This window comes from Lepisma saccharinum, chromosome 27, assembly GCF_977018435.1.
Source record: "Lepisma saccharinum chromosome 27, izLepSacc3.1, whole genome shotgun sequence".
Classification (NCBI taxonomy): domain Eukaryota; kingdom Metazoa; phylum Arthropoda; class Insecta; order Zygentoma; family Lepismatidae; genus Lepisma; species Lepisma saccharinum.
In genome coordinates, this window is record NC_139255.1 from 30,878,509 (window position 1) to 30,896,943 (window position 18,435).

At 43.9% G+C, this 18,435-nt stretch overlaps 1 protein-coding gene across 1 annotated transcript in view; it reads right to left on the reverse strand.

The window, feature by feature from the left end:
* The window catches only part of LOC145980370 (uncharacterized), a 455,055-nt gene that overhangs the window by 363,052 nt on the left and 73,568 nt on the right, over positions 1-18,435 (reverse strand). The window lies entirely within an intron of this gene.

The following is an 18,435-nucleotide window of genomic DNA, read 5'->3' on the forward strand; positions in this document are numbered from 1 at the left end:
TTTATTAGAATTCTTCCGCAGTCCCACTTTCATCACCATTATGTAAAAGAGTTTCTTTTTTATTCACAGCGCGAATTCACCCCCCTACAGAGACTTTCCCAGCAGCCAAGCTACCCCTGTTCTTTCATTAATGTTCTGCCACCCTATTAGCTCCCCCACAACCCCTCGCGCACCGCAATCCGCCGACCTGTTAGCTCCCTCGGAGTCTTCAAATTACAAAATGTTGATTCTAAATTTGCATGTTCTAGAAGTTGATGACAATGCGTCTTGGATCGATTTTCGAATTGTGAAGGCTTCAAGAATTGCGGCCTACGAGGAAGCGGCAAATGAAGTTACTTGCAACGCACTTACAAGCAACAGTTCCTTCCATCGAGTAACGGTACAAGTGAATCTTAGTGTTTGGAAGTAACGAGTTACTTCCAAGCATTTGTAAGTAACAATTACTTTTTCGAGTTACAGTAGTACAGGTGTCCGGGTACTGGGCCGTCTTTTGGCGCTCGAATCATCATTTGGCGCTCGATCGCCTTAATGGATTTCTCTCGTAAGGCATGCGCAGTGTTGCCAACTCCTTACCAGAAAAAATCACCAAGGTTTTTGGTCTAACCTAACCTAAAGCAAGAAGCTGGCAACCTTTTTCTCGCAGTGTTGCCAACACTACACCCGAAAGTAAAGCTCGGTGGGGCTCGTCTTGATGGTTTGCTCTTGTAAGGCATAAACCCCCCCCCCATTTTCTCGCAGTATTACCAACATCTTACTCGAAAAAATCACCAAGGTTTTTTGTCTAACCTAACCTAAAGCAAGAAGCTGGCAACCTTGCTTGAGGCTTGCCTTACAGTGCATAAAGCAAGGTTGCCAACCTACTGGTACTTTTGCCATAGTCTTTTACAAAAAAAAAAAAGAGAGGGGAGAGAGAGAGGGAAGAGTTAAACAACCGACAGCCTACCTACAGCTTTTTTTTTGTCTAACCTAACCTAAAGCAAGAAGCTGGCAACTTTGCTTGAGGTTTGCTTTACAGTGCATAAAGCAATTTTTGCCAACCTACATATACTAAACAAGGAGAGCCGGCACTGCCGTAAAAGAGAGAGATGGATGGACAGAGTTGGCAACACTGTGGGCTCACTGTAGCCTTTTATGAGGGGGGGGTCTATTGCCCTCTGTTTACATCTGGCAACACTACCGTAGATTGACAGTGTTGTTAACCTACTGTTTTTTTTTTACTGTAAATTTTTATCAAAGGACCTGAGGGGCCCATGTATTTTTTATGTCTGGCAATACTGTTGGGGGCCTAGTGTTGGCGACACTGTGGGTTTTTACTGTAGCTTTTTATGAGGGGGGGTCTATTGCGTCTGTTTACATCTGGCAACACTACCGTAGATTTTTTGACAGTGTTGTTAACCTACTGGGTTTTTTTTCACTATAAATTTTCATCAAAGGGCCTGAGGGGTCCATGTACTCTTTATGTCTGGCAATACTGTTGGGGGTACAGAGTTGGCAACACTGTGGGCTCACTGTAGTTTTTTATGAGGGGGACCCATTGTCTCTTTTTTATATTTGGCAATTTTATTGGATGTTTTGTTTGAGGCTTGGGTTTTGCCAACCCATCCGAAGAAAATTCCACTATATGATCTTTTACTGGTTAAGTTAACCTACAAATAGGAGTTGCCAACACTGACGAGCATCAAATGATGATTTCGAGCCTCAAATAATGATTTCGAGCATCAAATGATGATTCGAGCCTCAAATAATAATTCAAGACTCGTCGGTGTTGCCAACCCACTCTACAAAAATTCTACTATATGATCTTTCACAGGTTAAGCTAACCTACAAATAGGAGTTGGCAGCACTGACTTATAAACCCACTGGGTCCTCTTGGCATGTTTTTTCATGATGTGTTACTAGGCTATTGAGCATCTTGGCGTATACAATGTATATATTTTGAGAGGGGGGTTATAGCTTTTTATGCTGTACGAATACTGGAAGCTTGACAGTGACAACCAACAGAGTAGGTAAACCTACATCTAGGAACTGGCAACACTAGTTTCTGACAGTGAATTTGAAATAAAATATTAAACAAAATACATGAGTAAGCACTGTGATTACAAATAGTACCAGTGTTATGCCCCCAACTCCAACTGGACAACTGGGGAAAATAATTGTACAACAATTTGTACCTAATTGTACAATACTTGTACCTAATTGTACAACATATACACAGACATAAAAGAGAGAGCCTTCCCGTAACTTACTTCATGTACAATTTATATGATTTTACAACTGTAAAAAGAAAGCATATGTGTTCTGTATGCACACATTTATTCTTATTTTTCGAAGTTGAATGAAAGCACATGTTTTTACGCTCTCGTAATACTAACCTTGCTCCACTGATTTTAAATTGCTTCCATCCGCTTTTTTTTCTGTGTTATTTCCGTACGCACGCAACATTCGCTTTCAATAGACAGAAGGAATGTTAGTATAGCAGGCTCCGAGTTTACAATTTATTAAATTAAACAATAATTTATGTAAGAATATACTTGTACTTACCGAACACAAAATAATAAAAAGCACATGTGAATATTTGCGTGTGTTCATGTTATATGACGACTGAGTAAAAAAATAATGTTGACTCCCCGAAAGATAAAAGTTCTTAGTTCGACATCAGATGCATGCAAATTTTATGTTTTGCTCTCCAAAATCTTGATTTTTATATTTGTACTATTTATCATACAGCAGAGGAGAAGAGGGGAGAGGAAGGGGAGGGGGTACTATTAGCGCCATCTATTAGCAAACAATAGAAATAAAAAGTAGGGTCAAACTTTTTCAACACCCAAACATTTTAAACGTCCTCGCGTAGTAATACGATCAGCAGAAGACGTTTAAAAGAGTACTCTTAGTCGAGAAAGCTAATTGCTAGGGCCCTTATATTGCTAAAATGTTCTTTAATTTGCATATTTCTCATACCGCCATATGTTGTTCTATTTGACTTCTTCCAAAAAAATGCTAATTAGCGAGAGTTAATTAAGCAAGGCAAGTAAAAGAAGCAAAATAGAACAACATATGGCGGCGTGAAATATGTAAAAAATTCGATTCAGAGGTGGATCGAATTAAAGTTGGGGGATATTTTGCATTTTTTCCCTATAATATACAAAACATTTACCGTACATAATCTTTTCCATTTACAACAGTATAAAATAAGAGGAATGTGTGACAATATCCATATTAATTAGGAAAGTATGTTGTATGCTAGGTTAGCTAATTGTGTCTTCTACAGCTTCACTGTATAGAGGGAAGATGGAAAAAGAGAGCTCTACGAAAACTGACGCTCTTAACAATATTGTACGCCCGTGAAAATTATATATAAATAAGACTTAAACGTATTATCTGCTTTCATGTCAGATTTTACCAACCTGTGAGCTGTAGTGTTTAGGTGACAAGCGACCTGCTCAAATATGATACTGTTGACAATATTGTACGCCCGTGAAAATTATATATAAATAAGACTTAAACGTATTATCTGCTTTCATGTCAGATTTTACCAACCTGTGAGCTGTAGTGTTTAAGTGACAAGCGACCTGCTTAAATATGATACTGTTGACAATATTGTACGTATATTGTATTGTATAGGAGACTAGAAGCATATAATTTGGCGAAAAAAAAAACCCAAATAAGGTCATAGAAAATAGTTAAAAAAAAGTGAACAATTATATTTTACATTACACAACATTGGATATTAAATAACATACCCCCAAAAAATCTCTGCATTATGCGTTCTGTAAAAAATTGCCCTACGTGCCAAATTGCTATGTCAAGTGAACATTTTCAAAGGCACTGTCGTACTTGTGTGCCGGGAAAGCGAATATATGCAACCAAATTGTGCTCTAAGTGTGGAAAAAATTTTTCTATTACCAACTTCAAGCGACACCAGCTTATTTGCAAGAGCACTGGAACATCTCTACCGCAACCTTCCAAGCGAAAGGTAGAAGTAACCTCCCTCGATGCATCGCCACCTGCCAAACGCGTCAAGCTGGCGAAGAAAGCAGACCGATTTGCGTTTGAGCATTTATTAGAAGACTTTAACATAACATCAGACAGCTTCTGCGATGTGCGTAGTTTTCTGGAGAGCGAGCGAGCTAAGATAATATCCATCCTCAACGATGCATTGGCTACATACTCCACTAAATTCTATGCTGTGCTATGCTGCAAGTATAAGAAACCGTCTGATGAAATATATAAATTCTTCCATGCGACAAAAGCAAAAACACTACATCAGGCAGATGTCACTGACCTCGACAGTATCTACGACAAGTTTGTCGAGGAGTTTGTGGCAAAGCACGAGGAGCATCAGGCTAAAGGCTCGGGCGGTTCGCTGTGTAGCGACCCCCACGAACTTCGTCTGAAACTTAGCAAGTCCCTGCCACTGGCAGGGTCTAGCTATATTGCCCTGCCACCCGAGGTTGAAGCAAGGAAAGCTGTTCTCAATATTCAAAACAAAGACACCAAATGCTTCCTCTGGTCGGTGCTGGCAGCATTACACCCTATACCTAGGGAAAACCACTCGTACCGTGTTAACCACTACACGCAGTATGAGTCGGAACTAGAGGATGCAATGGCCGGGATTGCCTACCCTGTAGAAGTCTCGCATATTCGCAAGTTTGAGGTTCGTGCTCGTGACTTGTTGGGCCTGCAATTAGCCATCAATGTTTACGGTCTCACCGAGAACGAAAATGAGGTCCACCCCATCCGGGTGAGCAACGTGAGCAACAACAACGAGGTACGAGAAATCAACCTCCTGCTCATCAAGGACGAAACCCATCACCATTACACCCTTATCCGTTCCCTCTCTCGGCTTGTTTCGAGCCAACGGAGCAAAGACAAAACCCACGTCGAGGTGTGTCGAAGGTGCTTGTCTACATTTCATAATCGAGAACAGCAGGATTACCGGCGCATCAGAGGACCCAACATTGCTGCTGAGAAGCTAGCTCGCCACATGCTCTACTGTGGTACCAACAAGCCTGCACGAACTATCCTGCCCGAACCTGGTGCAGTAGAGTGCTTTCGCATGCACAGTGCTATGGTGAAGCATCCTGCCTATATTGTAGCAGACTTCGAGGCCTTTCTTCAACCTCTGTCTAACTGCGAGCCCAACCCCGAAACATCCTCTACCATTCCTTTCCAAATCCACGAGGCCTCGAGTTACTCCTATGTTGTGGTGTGGCGAGACCAACATATTGCCTCCGAGCCCTATGTGTATCGCGGTCCCGACCCGGTCAAACACTTCCTGGAGAGAATGCAACAGGAAGGCATCAAGATAGGGAAGGTGCTGTTGGCCCCCAAGCCCATGCTGCCTCTGTCTCCGGAAGACAAGCATCAGCACGAAATGGCTCTAAATTGTCCTGTTTGCAACTCGGTCTTCACTGACGATAACAAAAAGGTCCACCACCATGACCATTATGGGACCGGAAGCTACATTGGCCCGTGGTGCAACAGGTGTAACTTGAGAGCCAGGGACCCGCGCTTCATACCGGTCTTTTTTCACAATGGCTCGGGATATGATTTCCATCACTTGGTCACACATCTAGGGTACGACAATGCGAGAATCAATGTCCTGGCACAGAACGAGGAGCGTTATATTAGCATCAGCAAGTGGGTGCCGATCCCCGACTCAAGCAGCAGCATCGAGCTTCGGTTCCTCGACTCTCTGAGGTTCCTCCAGGCAAGCCTCGATGCTCTTGCTGGGAAGCTCAGAGACGACCAACTAGCCATTACCACATCAAGTTTCCCGAACTTAGATGTCGCACTCATCAGGCGTAAAGGGGTCTACCCCTACGAATACGTCACAGACCCTTCCAAGTTCGAAGAAGAGTTGCTGCCTCCCCAGGATAAGTTCTACAGCCAGCTGAGAGGTTCAGGTATTACCGACGAGGAGTACAAGCATGCTCAGTCTATGTGGGTCGAGTTGGGTTGTCGAACTTTCGGTGATTACCACGATGCATACCTGAAGCTTGATGTGACGCTTCTTGCCGATGTGTTCCAGGCGTTTCGAGCGACTGCGATAAAAATTTACAACCTGGACCCTGTATATTTTTACAGTCTTCCTGGACTGGCATGGTCGGCCATGCTCCTGCTGACTAAAGTTAAACTTTCACTTATCTCCGATAATGATATCATGCTTTTCATCGAGAAAGCTATCCGGGGCGGCATGGTCCAAGTGTCGCAACGCTTCGCACACGCCAACAATCACCACATGGCCACTGGTTACGACCCCTCCCAACCATCAAGCTACATCATGTACACTGACGTGAATAATCTTTACGGGCACTCCATGATGCAGCCACTCCCAACAGGACAGTTTAAGTGGGTTGATCCTTTATACCACGACATCGAAAAAGAGTGCGACGAGTTTGGGTTTTTTGCCGAGGTGGACCTTGACTTCCCCGAGAAGCTGCAGGATACATTCTGTGACCTTTCGCCTGCTCCGGAAGTCAAGTGTCCACCTGGCTCGGATCAACCGTAGCTCGTCATGGACTTGGAGCCCAAAAAGCGTTATGTGCTACACTACCGGAACCTCCAGTGGTTAATGCAGCAAGGGGTCTCGGTCAAAGCAGTTTACGACGTGCTCTTGTTCAGGCAGTCTCCATGGTTGAAGCCGTACATCGAACTGAACACCAAACATCGCACTGATGCCACTTCGGAACTTGATCTCGATTTTTTCAAATTAATGAACAATGCGGTATTTGGGAAGACCATGTTTGAGGATTACCTCGAGTGCCTCAGAACAAAATCGCCCATTCTACAAAAAGAGCATCGTATCCAAAGCGTCGATCATGTGCTTACAACTAATATTGTCAGGAAAGTTGCTCTGGATGCACACGACGACAAGAGGTGTATTCTTGAATGTGGGGTCCATACACTTCCGTGGGGCCACTATCGCCTCCAAACTAGTAAGGCCTGCCCAGAGTGTAACAAAAAGTAATAGGCAATGCGAAAAAAAAAACAATTTTAATTTACTTCCACTTCCTCGATTACATGCATGCATGGCACAGCAAAATTAAACTTCTGGAAACTGCTAATTGCAATTTGTACTTATATATATAAAATTCCACATTTCTTATTGTGTGCTATTTTTTATTTATTTAAAACTGTTCAGTCACTCTTTCATTCTTGACGTCATACACAAATGTTTTCTCTGCAATAAGAATGACACTGCACAGAGTATCCTCGGGCAAGGCATCGTGGAACTCGCATACAATCTTGATGTTAGTACGATCGTTGACCACCACTTGTTTCCTCTTAGATGTGTTGATGACGGTCATGGGTCTCCGTGCTTTGAATTCGCTGGGCGCGTAGTACACGTCCACGCTTCCTTCGGTCACGCGTTTGTAAGCCGTGTAAGCTTCGTAAAGTTTGAGGTAATCGTCTTTGGTCATGTCGAGGTTGTAATTCTCGCGCGGGAACACTCCGTTCCTACCGTTCTTCAGATAAACGTTCTTGATCTTGCAGTCGTCGAACTTGCTGGAATCTTTTTCCTGATCGTTATCGCGTCCGGTCTGAAAAAGCACTACGACGAAATCTGGCATGTCGAACTGTATGTTGTTGAACTGCGTCGTCACGTCGAATTCCATGTGACTTCCCGACGCCATCTTCTGCACGCACTGGTAACCGTGAAAGTGAATCGGCACCTGCGGACTTTTCAAGATCTCCGCTTTGTACTTGAGGGCGTAGTTCGTTTCGTATTCCACCACCGGCATTCTCAATTCCATGCTCCGGATGACGCATTTCGCTGCTTCGGGTAAAGTGTTGGCTATCGGCGTGGTGCCGTCCGGACCCAAAGTAGCGTATCGCATTAGTGCGTCGTTGTCGTTGGCCGCTCTTCGAAACGTGACCCTCAGTCCTCCCTTCCACATGATCTCCTTGTAGTCCGAGAAGAAACCAGGCAGCAGACGCATGGGAAAGAGCACCGTGTGACTTCTCGTCGATATTTTGGTCCCGGCTTCGAATCCCCCGGCCTGGTAGTACGCTGCGTCCGTTTTGGATAATTTCAACGTTCCCACTGCCGTCGACGTGATGCCTGGATAATCTATTCTGTCGATGACAGTGTTGTGTTTCCTCACCTCCACCTGCGAGAACAGGTGAGGCACGAAGTTGTCCACGAGTATCAAGTTTGCTGCTGCAGGAAACGCGTCTCCACTTTCCTTCTTCACCACGTCGAATTGAAGGTAGAGGTCCGCTCTGTGAGGATGAATGAACCCGTCGCCTACGTCCACGTCGTATTCGATCTCCCTGTTCGCTTCGTTCAGATTGGCGAACGTGCGACGGTTGGGAGGGAAAGATTGTAATTCGTAACTTTCGATTTGCTCCATTTTACATGTATGGTTATTTATTATACGTTGATCTCCACGATGGCCGTCGTAGTGGCACCTGCGAAATCCACCACGTCTCCTTTCTCGTTCGTCACCACCAACTCTATGTCGTCTATGCGGTTGCGACATACTGGAAAATAGATCGGCGAAGAGGGCGTGTAGATGATCGGTTCCATGAACTCGGAACTTGGTTTGAAAGTGGCTATGATTCCCGTCTGCTTGTGACTTCCTAATAATCCGTCCGAAGATTTCGTGATCATGCCTTCCGCCACGTTGCAGTGTACGTTCAGAGTCTCTATGGCCAAGAATTTAGGAATGTTGGTTGCTACGTGCTTGATGCCAGCTTCGAGTTTTGGGTGGTTGTTCTCGAAACCTAAAAGTTCTCCCATGGTGCCCAGGTCCACGGTCTCCGTCGCGGATAGGATTTCCACTCTGTGCGTGACCGAATTTTGAGAAAGGTATGTGCCTTTGGGTAATTGAGCTTGCAAAGTGGAAAGATTGTATTGTCCTGGCGTGACGACGATGTGTTCGCTTCCGACGCTAATTTTGTTGTTGTGCTGCGTGACGTTAGGTATGAGGTACATGCTGTAGAATGCACGCAGAGCCACGGATTTAGGATAAACGATGTCGTCGTGCAGCGTGAGTTTCAAGATTGAAGATTCGCTCGTGAGATGGAACACGCCCATCCTAGTGATGCTGTTTGAGGTTCCACAATGCTTTCTGGAAATCCTCGATCGTAGGGTTATTTATTTTAGAGAGAAACGCGAGCACGGAGAGGCAGAGATGACCGCAGTTCACGTCTCCGAAATTTTGAATGCGTTCGTCGTTGTAGTATATAGAGGTTTTGTTCGTTTTCAGATAATGAATTAAATTTGTAGGTGGAACACCTCCGAAAGAATCGAAAACGAATGCTTTATCATCATTTTTGTGGTAACATATCCAATGCGTGCCTGGATTTTCTTGACCGTCCAAGTTGACTACTCCGCATTCTCTTCTTTTAACGCTTGAAGGTAACGAGTCGGACATGAAAACTCCTCTGAAGTGTTTGATTTGTAACGGTTCGATCAGAGATTCAATGTCTCGGTTGGTGAGTGCTGTTGTTTCTTTTTTTTAAACTTCTTCATCACGCCCTTCCCCCCTTTCTTCTCCATGGCCAGGTTGTGACGTTTCTGTTCTTCCAACTCGGCCTTGTTCTTCTTCGAGTCGATGACGGTTTTCGCGATGGCGGCACTTCTGCCGGCCAAACTTCCAACAGCCCCCAATGCTGCCAGGATGGCGGGGATGCTGAATATGAAACCTCCGATCTTTTGCTGTTTCCGCGAACGCTGCAATCTTTTCAATTGAGGTATGCTGAGCAGTAATTTCATTCCGTGTCCTTTCGACAAGCAAGAACGTTTCTTCTCGCGTTGTTTCTTGGTGAGTAACCCATCGAGGGCACCTAGATTTTTTAGATTCGAATATGGTATCTGGTACACGACACCCTTGGGCTTCATGTTGATGCTTTATGTGTTATTTTCACGGTATGTTATTTATATATATATTCTGAGACTTTTTCTTGTGTAGTTTTTTTACGGTATGTTATTTATATACCCCACCCCAATTTTTGTTTTGTGTTCATGGCGATGGTGGTACCCAGTGCGGCGACCCGTTCACCCAGCGATGCGTCTCTGCTCACGAACCTTTCGAAAGCTGCATGTTCCAATTTTTTGTCTGCTTCGTGACGTGCGTCCAGATCCGTCTGCGTGGTGTTGTAGGCAATGTCGTGATCTTTACATGCCGCGTCCAACGGATTCACACCCTTGTCTCCTCTCTCCAATCTTTTCTCGAGTTTGGTACCCGGTCCGCAGTACTGGTAGCCAGGTAGATGCATCTCGAAAGGTAACTTGTTGATGATGTCGTTCACGAGTCCCTTTCCTTCGGCCACGTTCCAAAATTTCGGAGGCAGCGTGTTGATGATTTTGATCAGGTAACCTATGCCCTTGTCGTCGTTCACGATGAAGTTGGAAAGTTTCGTGCTGATCATGTCCACGATGCCAACCTTCTCGTTGTAGAAATTACGATTGCCTGCATTCTCTTCGCCGGCTATCACCAACAATCGGTCCACGAGTTTCCTAACGTCGTCCACCCAAACGAATTCTTTGGGTAACGTGTTGTAGCGTTTGACGCCGCTGCCTGTTTTGACCTGGTTCCAAATCGGTTTGATGAGATTCCTGTACTTCTCGCCGCTGCTCGATTTCACCCTATTCTGCGAGGCGTCGTTGTTCTGGTACAAGGCATCCGTCATGATCAGAATTTCCTTGTAACTTTGGTAATCTTCGTCGGTGTAATCTTTCGGCTGCTTTTTGGCAACGAGTTCCCACAGTCCCACCGTACCCGGATACCTGTTCCAACTATCCTTGTCGCCTAAATTGACTTTAATGTCGTTGCCTTCGAAGGTCACCTTCGATTTCCCAATCTTCCACACCACACCGCCGCCTTCGCTGGTTTCCATGCTGGGATACAATCCGAACACTTCATCCTTGTCGAATTTCCCCGTGCTCAGGTAGTCTCGTGCCAAAGGTCCCAACTCGATTTTATCCGAAGACGACGTGCTACCAATGGCTCGACGTCGTGCCGGTGCATCCTTCAGTTCGAACGGCGTCGAAGGAATGCTCGAAATGGGTGTGGGTACGGCGTAACTTTTAGCTGCGAGCGGTACGAGTTCGTTGATCAAATTTTTATTTTGTTCCGTGACACTTTTAATTTCTTTACCTAGACTGCTGATGGCATCGATCACGGGTTGATCCTGACGTTTCTTCTCTTCGTAGAATCCACGATTCTCGGATTTCCAACCTTTGAAGCGTTTCGCGAGGTAATCGCGAAGCTTGAGATTTTCGTCTTCGATTTTTCGTTTCGTCATGACGTTATTTATACACGTCGTTTCTCACAACGTTGCAACGTTTAGAAAGTCGTTGATTTTGTTTCTGTATTTTCCGTCGTTGGGTTTCCTCGTCATGTCGATCGTCGCGAATCCGAAATCGTCACCGTTCCAGCAAGTAGAGCAGCAGCCTTCCGAAAATTGATTGTAGTTCATGTCTCCGCCTACGTAGTCATCGTACGCATGCTTGAGGTTGGTGTGATCTTGACGAAACAAACATATGAAATTAGCGTTGTCGCGCACTAACTGTTTTGGAATTTTGGAAAACGTTTGAGCTAGGTAAAAACAATCCATTCCTTTGTGACGACCTTGCGTGAAAAAGTTGCGAATTTCATTTTGATTTTCCAGGATGGCGTCGTCGAACACAACGACTGAATTTTCACGACAATCGTCGAGTGGTTTTATTTCCGAGGCGAACGTTGCAATGTCCAGACCATCGTACAGTTTCATCAGTTGCTGGTATTTGGATTGCTCCAAACTTTTCGAGAACACGTACAGGTGCCTGTTCTTCCAATCTAACCAATTCGGTGCGAGGAGAAAATTGTCCACGAGCAGTGTCGTTTTCCCACACCCCGAAGGACCTACGATCAGACAGCGGATGCTGTCGGGAAGCAACTCACCGTTCTTTTTTTTTCTCGTTTGACTTTCCGGATCCGGTAGACGCTTCACCACGTTCCACGTACTCACAAGATCACTTCGTTCGCGTCGATCCAACTCTTTTCCGGAAGTCCCAGCCATTTGACAAACAGTTTGTCACCTTTCCTACGCAATACTTTCTCGATGAGGTACGTGTCGGGGTGTTTTGTTTTAGAGAGTTCCTTTTCGTAAAATCTTCCTTTCAAAATCTCACCGCTACTATCTTTTATTATATACGTGTGTCGGTTTCCGGGTAGAACTCGAACCACCGTAAAGAGTTCCGTGCTCCAATTTTTTGTGAATCCCTTCTCGAAGGTGCGTTTGAATTTGCTGATCCTCACCTGGTCTCCAATTTTGTATTTAGCTTTTTTTGTCGTGGGCGTGTACTTTGGACAGTAAACTGTAGAAATTAAACGCTGCTCGTCAGATTTCGTAACGTCGGCTGGCTTCATACATATCGTTCTGTGTACCGTATCATTATAGGTGTCGACGAGTTCCGGCAGGATGTCGACCCATTTGTAATTTCCCCGAAGCGTGAATCGTTTCCACATGTGTGTTTTCAAGGTTCGATTGAATCTTTCCACGATGCTGGCTTTGATGTGACTGAAGGTCGAATAATGTTGAATCTTGTGTTTTTGAATAAACTTTTGGAATACGGCGTTGTAAAATTCTTTACCGTTGTCCGTTTGCAGAAACCGTGGTTGTCTGCCGCCGCTTTCACGAAAAATTAATTTGAATGCTTCCGTGACGCATGTTCCCGTTTTCGCCTTCAAAGGTAGAGCCCATGCGAATTTCGAAAATGTGTCTATGACGGTGAGGAGGTACTTGTTGCCCTTGTTCAATTTATGTACGTTTTTCAAATTGCCGCTACTCATCTCCACGAGGTCGCTTTGCCAGAGGTCGTCGATGCCCTTGGTTACCACAGCCAAACGTTCGTAGTTACGGCGTGCAGGTTTATGCAATTCTTCGACGATGGCTTGCCTAGACATTTTTTTAGAGATTACGTTTCAAGAGAAGCACAAGCGTGATGGGATTCAAAGAGGGTGGTACTTCGCTCGTGTTTTGAATGATCAGCTTATCGCCGGCACTCACGTCGAAAACGGTGAGATCTTCGTCTTCGTGTATTTCATATATGTTGCGCGTTTCGTTCCAACGTGCCAGAGGAATGTTTCCTGCTTTCTGGACACCACGATTCGATATCAAAGTCATGGTAGGAACGCTAGCTTTTCTGCCGTGAGACCAGTACGAAAATTCGTTTATCTGAATCGTGCCATCGAGGAGAAACTTGTAGTACGGATGATAAGGATGCAACATGTACAGTTTGTTACCTTCGACGAACGTGGAGATTCTCTGTTGATTGGGAACGCTGTTGATTTCGATGGCTTGCAAGGTGAACAATTTGGCGAATTTAGTGTCGAAGGTGACGAGATTACTGTGAACTTGTCCGAGTTTATTTTCGATGGGCAGCAAATGCTCGATTATGGCATCCGTTACGGCAGAAAACGACGGTTTGATTTTCACTTCCACGTTCAACTGCTTGTAGTTTTCGTTGAGTTCTTGCAACTTGGCACCGAAAGAGGCCAGCGTCGATTCCTGCGTGGATTCCAGCACTCCCACTTGATCTCTGATGTTGACGACAATGTTCTGAAGGTTCTCGACTTGATTCAATTTCGAGCTCTTCTCGGTAAGATCGTTCACGATCCTTCGCATCTCTGTAAACTGCGTGTGAAGGTCGGCGACGCTCTGCGAAGTGGGCAGCGTCGACACCAGCGAACTAATTTCGTCCCGAATCTGTTCCACGTTCGCCGTTTCCGTTTGTAGTCGTTTCAGCATTCGAGATATGTTTCTTTCCAAAGCGTGCAATTCTTTGGAGGTGGGGAGATTGGCCACCCTACTCTCGAGATCGCTCAATGAACTTTTGATGTCGTTCGAATCGGATAGTGCCGTCACCGCCGTTTTCAATTTTTCCAAATCTTCGCTCGAAGGCACGCTCGTCCGTAACGATTCCAAGTCACCCTGTATGTTGTCGAGTACGTGATGAAAATGAGCAAGATTCGTTTCGACGTTTAAATTTTCTAAATATTCGATCTTCTGCTGAACCGTGCTTAACGTGTCTTGAATGCTCGTCAGCGCGCTCGCTTCAGCGTGAATATTTTTAATTTCTTCGTTGATCAATTCCAAGGACGCCTGAAGCGTAGCGATGGTGGTTTGAATGTGTTCGAAATCTTGATAGGCCTCCAATTGAATTTTTATGTTCGCGACGCTTTTACCGATGACCTGCAGTTCGTCCGACGATGGTAGGTTCGTCATTGTATCTTCCAAAGTCTGCAACTTGGATTTAATTTCTTCCAACGTGCTGGTGAATTCTTCTTGTAATTTGGAAACAACGACATGCAAGCGTTCTGCATCTATATCGTTCACGACGGTTTGAAGTTCAGAGAAATTCTTTTCTATTGCGGAAGTTCGTTCTTCGATTTCGAGTTTCAATTTTTCCAAATCTTCATTTTTCGATTGAAATTGCTGTAATTTGGCCAAATCATTTTGAAGCGAATCCACGCTCAACTGTATATTTTGAACGCTGTCGTAAGAAGGTACGTCGACATAATTTTTTATGAGCGTTTTCAGTTCGGAATCGATTTTCAGAATGGGGTCGAGACATTGCGTTTGGAGCGTAGCGATTTCCGACTCTAAACTTTTGTTTAAGGTTTCCTGCAAAGCAATCAAATCGGTCCTCAACTTCTTAAGTCGAATGTCCAACATGAGAATCTCTTCTGCGTGGTCTACACGCTTGGTGTTGCCGAAAATGTCGTTAGGCATTTTTGGTTAACGGTTATTTATAATAGGATAGACGATTCGTAATTCTACAAAAAGAGGAATGAGTTTGTCGTAATCTCCGAGGAGTTCCATGTAAAGATAATCTCCTGCAGAAACATCGTACGTAATGTTAGAAAGCATCTTGTCGTGCTTGATTCGAAAAATATTCTTGCCGGTAGAAATTTTGATTTCGCCTGCGTTTTCCGGATTCACGGTGATTTGAAGTTTCCCGTCGATCGGAATTTCGTAGAAATGTAAATTGTTATTAAAAACATAAAACATCTTGCCCACATCGTCATTCAGTTTCGTCCAAATGCTGTTGAGATGAACAATCAGTAAACCATTGAGTTTAGATAATACGGAAGGTAAGAGGTTATTGAAATTTGGCGGTGCAGTCTCCATGTTGATCTGTTTGCGGAAGCCAAAAAGATTCATTGTCCTTGTTAGTTATTTAAGAATACGGTCAAAGTTTTTTTTTTGTAATGACAGGCAAAGTTTTTTTTTGTTTGCTTGCGTCACAATACAGGCACGCGCGCGCGCGTGTGTGTGCGACACATTGTTCCCGAAAAAGGTTTACAAAGGTCACGATATATAAACATTTGGTCCCACAGTTGGAAAATTACGATAAGTTGCATTCATCCTTCAAGAATGAGAGAGTGTATTCGTCACAATACACGCGCGCGCGTGTAAAAATTATACACCGTGAAAAGCTACGACGAGTTGGAAACACTGCTGGTAGGGTTAACATACACCATAAAAGGCTACGCCTCGCCCCGAGTTGGCAACACTGCTTGTGAGGTTAACATACACCGTGAAAGGTTTCAAAATATCATATAGTGGAATTTTTGTAGAGTGGGTTGGCAACACCGACGAGTCTTGAATTATTATTTGAGGCTCGAATCATCATTTGATGCTCGAAATCATTATTTGAGGCTCGAAATCATCATTTGATGCTCGTCAGTGTTGGCAACTCCTATTTGTAGGTTAACTTAACCAGTAAAAGATCATATAGTGGAATTTTCTTCGGATGGGTTGGCAAAACCCATGCCTCAAACAAAACATCCAATAAAATTGCCAAATATAAAAAAGAGACAATGGGTCCCCCTCATAAAAAACTACAGTGAGCCCACAGTGTTGCCAACTCTGTACCCCCAACAGTATTGCCAGACATAAAGAGTACATGGACCCCTCAGGCCCTTTGATGAAAATTTATAGTGAAAAAAAAACCAGTAGGTTAACAACACTGTCAAAAAATCTACGGTAGTGTTGCCAGATGTAAACAGACGCAATAGACCCCCCCCCTCATAAAAAGCTACAGTAAAAACCCACAGTGTCGCCAACACTAGGCCCCCAACAGTATTGCCAGACATAAAAAATACATGGGCCCCTCAGGTCCTTTGATAAAAATTTACAGTAAAAAAAACCAGTAGGTTAACAACACTGTCAATCTACGGTAGTGTTGCCAGATGTAAACAGAGGGCAATAGACCCCCCCCTCATAAAAGGCTACAGTGAGCCCACAGTGTTGCCAACTCTGTCCATCCATCTCTCTCTTTTACGGCAGTGCCGGCTCTCCTTGTTTAGTATATGTAGGTTGGCAAAAATTGCTTTATGCACTGTAAAGCAAACCTCAAGCAAAGTTGCCAGCTTCTTGCTTTAGGTTAGGTTAGACAAAAAAAAAGCTGTAGGTAGGCTGTCGGTTGTTTAACTCTTCCCTCTCTCTCTCCCCTCTCTTTTTTTTTTTGTAAAAGACTATGGCAAAAGTACCAGTAGGTTGGCAACCTTGCTTTATGCACTGTAAGGCAAGCCTCAAGCAAGGTTGCCAGCTTCTTGCTTTAGGTTAGGTTAGACAAAAAACCTTGGTGATTTTTTCGAGTAAGATGTTGGTAATACTGCGAGAAAATAGGGGGGGGGTTTATGCCTTACAAGAGCAAACCATCAAGACGAGCCCCACCGAGCTTTACTTTCGGGTGTAGTGTTGGCAACACTGCGAGAAAAAGGTTGCCAGCTTCTTGCTTTAGGTTAGGTTAGACCAAAAACCTTGGTGATTTTTTCGGGTAAGGAGTTGGCAACACTGCGCATGCCTTACGAGAGAAATCCATTAAGGCGATCGAGCGCCAAATGATGATTCGAGCGCCAAAAGACGGCCCAGTACCCGGACACCTGTACTACTAGTTACAATTAACAGAAAATATTAGTTCTTTGGAATAACTATTGCTTTTTCGAGTAACGGTTACCAGTATAGTAACTAGTTACTTGCAACCCTTTTACAAGTAACATTTACTATAGTTGAATAACGATTAATAGTCCATAGTGTCTTTGGAAATAACGAGCTACTTCCAAAGTATTTACAAGTAACAGTTCTTTTTAGTACCAGTTACCAGCCAGTTCTGTTGCCTGCTTCTCATACATGGCCTGCCCATCGAAATCGTCTTATTATTCTAATAACATCAGGAGGACCTGTTTTCAATACTTAATTTAAATAGTTTCTAGATTTCGGTAAATGTCTGTTATATCGGAGACACTTTTCTAACGCATATTTTCAGTTTCAAATGGTTCGTACTTACCAATTGTGTATTGCGGAACCTATTTCAAGGTGCCATTATGGTTTTTACACGAAAATAACTTCGATTTTTCACATTACGAGTAATTCATTTGGGTCCTTTCTTCCGTTGCGGAACATAGAATATTTCGCGCACAGCTGTAGATCATCACGCGTTGTGCTTGTGTTTTGTTGATTTGGAGTGGGCATGCAGTGTTGCAACCTTCTTAACCAAAAAATACCTACTTCCGTGTTCATTATGTCATCACACACCATTGACGGATAGCTCCAAAAACCATTCCCGATAGCCCCAAAAACCATTCACGACAGCCCCAAAAACCATTGACGGATAGCCCCAAAAACCATCCACGATAGCCCCAAAAACCATTCACGTTAGCCCCACGAACCATTTCCGGCAAGGTTAGGTTAGGTTGGGTTAGGTTAGGTACGCATAGTTAAAAAAATAAAAAAAAAACTGTTAAAAAAAAGGCACGTTTGGAAACACTTCTTCCTCTCGCGAGACCGCGTGACTTTCGACACTCGCGCCATCTGCAGGTTCATAATGGAAACAATGGCATAATGTTGTCGCTTCGCACAAAAGGCTACTTTATTACATCAAAAGTGCTTAATTTCTGTTGTACAGCGTTCCATAGTGACAAAATACCTCCACGAAGTTTGATAAATGCAACAGAAACTCATTTCCGTAAGTAGTTTCTCCTGTAAATTTGAAGAAAAGTGTCTCCGATATAACAGACATTTACCCTAGATTTCTGCCACACGATGGCATTGGTTTTATTGAACACGTAAATGAGGTTTTTCCATGTTTTAGCATATTTTAATCAAAGAATGAAACTACCATAGTTTTGGTCAATTTTTAGGATATTTTTATCACTTCACCAGATATTACTCATAAAATTATGCTTGTTGAGATAATGCAAAGGATTTGTGTTACCTTTCATCCATTTTCCGTAGAATCGTGTTACAATTAAGTGCAGTGCAACTCTACACTAAGAAGATCGCAGTCCAGTCAATCTTTGACTTCCCCTGAATCTGATATCTTCTGCATGTCTTCGGAAGTTTAGGTTGTGGTCTAAAGTGATGCCGAGGTATTTAGCTGAGTCCCCGAAGGGAATTTGTTGTCCCAGGTATGTAAGCTGTGGTGGTTCCTTG